The sequence below is a fragment of the Eumetopias jubatus genome, unplaced genomic scaffold (genome assembly GCF_037043125.1).
Source record: "Eumetopias jubatus isolate StellerSeaLion01/CBP00866 unplaced genomic scaffold, mEumJub1_p1.0 scaffold_2, whole genome shotgun sequence".
Classification (NCBI taxonomy): Eukaryota; Metazoa; Chordata; class Mammalia; order Carnivora; family Otariidae; genus Eumetopias; species Eumetopias jubatus.
In genome coordinates, this window is record NW_028274808.1 from 100,190,206 (window position 1) to 100,195,718 (window position 5,513).

Consider the following 5,513-nt stretch of genomic DNA (forward strand, 5'->3'; position numbering starts at 1 on the left):
TGATCTTTCCAAAGATGGAAGAGAAGGCTCGAAAGAAAGAGGGAGAGAAAAAGGAACGGAGAGAGGGAGAGAAAGAAAGAGAAAGCGAGAGTCTTCTTGATTATTTGGGGGGAAATAGCCTTCTCATAAGTGGAGGACTATACCTGTATATCGATATACACGTATTATTACTTTTATAACAGTGTACAAGTGATGTATTTAGTTTCAGAATAAGTTGGTCATCAAAAAAAAATAATCAACAAATGCAACATTTCATGCTACAGATTAGTCTTGTTTTAACCAGGGTCACCCTAAACTGAACAACCACGTCCACTATTATGTATCTTTTGCAGGGGCTCCATATCTACCTACAACTCCCACATTCGATGTCGTCATCCCAGACTCCTCTACCTTGCTTGGGTGAAAAGCCCATAGTTGTCAGATAAACCGTGAGCTCTCTCTTGCCATCCTCACCTAGTGGTGCATACTCTCTTCTACTTTCAAAATTTAGCTATTTTAAGGGCACCTGGGAGGCTCAGTTGGTTAAGCAGCCAGCTCAGGTCATGATCGCAGGGTACTGGGGTCAAGTCCCAAGTCTGATTCCCTGCTCAGCAGGGAGTCTGCTCCCTCTCCCTCTCTCTCTCTTTCAGATAAATAAATAAATCTTTTTTAAAAATTAGCTATTTTATTTAATCTATTCAAAACAGACCTCCCATGCCTTCAGATAAATGATTCTGTGCTAATGGATCAAGGTTATGGCCCGAGGAGTCTCAGTTCTTGAGACTGTAAAAAAGGAGATTTTAACTATAACTACTTATCACAATAAATTTCAACCCAACTAGATGTTCCCTTTCCTTTTTATTTTTTTTCTTTCCTTTTTAGACAAACATTTTGTAATGCTGCCTTTACTGTTCAAAAACTAAACTCATAGGCAACAAAACTTCCTACAGATATATTAAAAAGTCTATATAATCCATTAAGTATAATATAAAGAAAATAAAAGAGAATCATTTATAGAAAACAAAACATTTCTAAATGCACACTTGGGTACTCTAGAAGACATAGTGAGGCAGTCAGTTGTTTGCTCTCTGTGTGGGATCTTGATGACTAGGGTATTTCTAAGTACTGACCACTGGAGGTGGTTTGCTGCTAATGACATCATTCTTCAAAATGGTGAACTACCTTAGTAAAGTTTCAAATAAAACAGAGTTCAGTCTTTCTTTGATTTACACAATGGTTGCTGTTGCAGACTCACCCTAGAAAGGCCCCAGTTAGTCATGTCCTTCTGTGACTGCTTCCCCTTGGATGAGGAAGGGAGCTGTACATGACCTGCTTCTTACCAAAGGTTCAGCAAATGTGACATGAGATACCAACATGGTGATTATGTCACACCAGGTGGCAACAATGAAGGGATTTTGTAGATATAATTAAGAGTCCCTAATCAGGGGTGCCTCGCTGGCTCAGTCAGAACAGCATTGGACTCTCGATCTTGGGGTCATGGATTTGAGCCCCACGTTGGGTGTAGAGATTAATTAAAAAAAAATCCTGGGATGCCTGGGTGGCTCAGTCAGTTAAGTGTCTGCCTTCTGCTCAGGATCGAGCCCCATGTGGGCTCCCTACTCAGCAGGGGGTCTGCTTCTCCCTCTCTCTCTGTGTGCTCGTTCACTCTCTCACTCTCTCTCTATCACTCTCTCTCTCTCAAATACAAAAATAAATCTTTTTGAAAAATCCCTAATCAGTTGATTTTGAGTTCATCAAAAGAGAAATTATCTTGATATCTTGAGTGGGTCTGACCTCATCAGGGGAACCCTTTAAATGAGAATGTAGAAATGGGAAAGTCTCCAGCAGAAACCCCCTCTTTGCTGGCCTTGAATCAGGAAGCTGCCGTGACTTCTGCAGCAGCACGGATATGATTTCTGCCACCAGCTATGTGCACTTGGAAGGGGATGCAATCCTTAGATGAGACTGTAATCCAGGTTGACGTCTTCATTGCAGTCCTGTGACACCCTCAGCAGAGGACACTGCTAAGTGTGCCCAGACTACTGACCCAGGACCCACAGAAACTGTGAGATAACAAATAGGTGTTTTAAGCCACTAAGTGTATGGCAATTTGTTATGCAGCAATAAAAAAAAAAAACAAATGCAGTTATATTTTTCATATATTCAGTGTAAAATAAAAACATATGAAAATTATTTATGTATACATGTGAAACACAGGTTGAGACTCAGATCATCACAGTGTTGTCACCCAGAGTTATATTCAGCGGGACATTTAAATGTCAGTTAGAACATATGAGAATTCTTCCATATATAGACAATCCTGCTCACTGCAGAATGTCTAGGATTCCTGGGCCCCACCCACTAACTGCCTATAGTAAGCCACCAATCACTAAAACTTTCCATCTTGTCCCTTTGGAGGCTTCATTTCCCTGAATAAGACCCAATGGCCTATAAGACGTTAACACAGCCTTTATTACTGGAGCCAAAGTTCTGATCCTAATTTTTAAGCAAGGTTCTTCAATTGTGGGGTAGAGGAGGGAGTAGAGAGGGAACATGTTAAAGACAACTTTAAGAAGCTGATAAAAGCACGAGAGCCCTTTCTCAAGGGGCGGGGGGAGGGGGGAAGGAACACATAAAAGGACATCAAATTTTTACCTAAGATTGGGGGTATATTATGTCTCTTAAATGACATCTATGAGTTTTTATGAGGCATGCTCCTCACCCTAAGGGAGGAGATTTCAGAGACAGAATAGGAAGAAAGTAAGCAATGGCAAATAGATTGGGGAAGTAGCTTAGAAAATGAAGGATGTAGAGTCAATGTTCTTAAAGAACTCCCTCCAGATAGAGCCCAGGAAGCGCCTAATCAGCAAGCTGCCACCAGCTAATAAAGTTTCCTCTTTCTGGCTGCTTTGCTGCCAGGGAATGATCTGAGAAACTGAGGAAGCTGGAGAAGATTCTTAAAGATAATGAAAGAGGAATTACAATCATCTCTGTTTTACCAAAAGTTTAACTAAAAAGTTATAGAGAAAACGTGTGTTTTTTATCTTTCAGTTGTTTAGTAATCAGCAACAAAAAATGAGAAAGAAGCTCCGAAAATCGAGGAAAAAAGGGACATTTTAAAGAAAGCAATCTGAGGTGCAAAGTAAAATCTTTGGTGCATAATCAGGAACACAAAAGGGAAAACAATGAAAATACGTATTAACATTTTTAGAGACCTTCTTTTTTTATAGTCCATGAGTATTTTGTTGCAAGTATAACCCCTAATTCTTGGCTCATTTAAATGATACGATTTTGACTGCAGTGATATTTGTTATAAATCAAGGAAATTAGACTTTTTTCTGCCATATATATTACAATTCCCCCCCTAAAAAAAGTCAGTTGTATTTACTATGTGGACAATTTTTTGTACCTGACAGAAGTTTATTTTGTTTAGATGAATGGCTAGTTTGGATTCTCATGGACCCTTTATGAATTCTGAGTTCTAGGACATTTAAGAAGTCCTTTCTTGCTCTAAAATAATAAAGTGATTATTGTTTCCTTCTAGAATTTGTGTTTTTGTTTTAAATGTTTAAATATTTGGTATAAGGAGAAAAATAAAGATTCAAGTTTACTTAATTTTGTTCTAAATATTTAGTCACTTTGTTATAAATTAAATTTCCGTATGTGTTTGGGATGGCTCCTGGAGAGCATTCTGTCACTGTCTATTTATTCAAAAGGACTAAAATTTTTTTATTTTTATTGCTTTATTATATATACTTTAGAAACGGTAAGGCTAGTTTATCAATACTAATTCTCTTTTTCAGAATTCTCCTGAATATACTTGCTTGTCTATTCCTCCAGATGAGTTCTTCATTAGATTATCAGTAAAAATATCCTATGGACATTATATTAATAATTGGGATTACATTGCATTTATAAATAAATTCAGGTATACTGATGTCTTTGTAATACTGAATCTTCCTACTCAAGGATATAGAGTATCTTTGTATTAATTTCAATGATCCATTATGCCTCTGAAAAGTTTTTACCTTCATTTCATTTGGGTATTATCTTTCTTATATTTGGCATATTTCTAGATATTTTCTGTTTGAGGCTGGAAATGTAAAGGGAAAATTCCTCCCCTTTTTCTACTAGGCTGTTGTTTGTATATTAAAAAAAGGCTCTTTTTCTTAATTCACTGTTTTAAAAATAGTTGCCATTCTGAATTTTCTTAGTGACTAATGATTTAAACTGATTCTTTCAGATTTTCTCGGTTAACAATCCAATCTTGTAATCTGGAAATAATAATAGTTTACTATATATTTATATCTATATCTATCAAAGAAGTTAAAATGATGGTTCTTTTAGTAAATGAGCATTAATTATTAGTTTTCCTTTTGAGGCAAAGCGATTTTTTGTATATTAAAACTATGTCCATTACATTTTAAAATAAGTATATCTGATTTAATAAAATGATGCTTTTTGACATCAATTGAAATATTTTTTCTCTTTTTATTTCTTAATATAATTCACTGTTATAAAAATTGCTATGAAAATAGCTTTGTTTTAATAACAGGGTTTTTTTTGTTGTTGTTTTTTGTTTTTTGTTTCTTAAAGACAGGAAGAGGAGGAGGAGGGGCAGAGGGAGAGGGCGAGAGAGAATCTTAAGCTGGCTCCACGCTGCATCTCACAACCCTGAGATAATGACCTGAGCTGGAAACCTAGAGTCAGATGCATAATGGGACTGAACCACCCAGGTGCCCCCTAATAACATCAGTTTTAAATGAGCACATGTTAATTACTTGTCATTTAATAAACATTGTGTTCTACAAGAAAGTTAACTCAGAGGAGTGTCAGTTATAGAGCCTGCCCTAAACAGTCAGGTTCAGCATCATGCATTCATTTAGACTCAAGTTCAAATGCTCCAGAACCGTCCATGCTCACATCAGGCGCTGTTTGTGTCTCCAGTTCTTTGGCTGCATATTTGCATGTTTTAATAGTAGATTCAAAATAATGATAGCATAGTAATCATAAAAATGAATTTTTAATTACTTAAATTATGTCATTCTATGTGAACACTTACCATTTTTATTTGTGTTTAAAATTTAGAACAGTTGGGATGCCTGGGTGGCTCAGTCATTTGTGTCTGACCCTTTTTTTTTTTTATTTTGTTTATTTATTTCACAGAGAGATAGCGAGAGCAGGAACACAAGCAGGGGGAGTGGGAGAGGGAGAAGCAGGCTTCCTGCTGAGCAGGGAGCCCGATGCAGGGCTCGATCCCTGGGCCCTGGGATCATGACCTGAGCCGAAGGCAGACACTTAACAACTGAGCCACCAGGTGCCCCTGTGTCTGACTCTTGATTTCAGCTCAGGTCATGATCTCAGGGTCCTGAGATAAAATAAAAATAAATTAAAATTTAAAACAGTGAAAAGAGTATGAACTGTGAAGTCTAATATTTATTAGTACAAATGAGTGAAATATTTTACCTAGTTTTAATATCTTTAAGTTGTTTATTCATTTGTTTTTAATTGGTGGGTTTTTTTTTTTTGCTTTT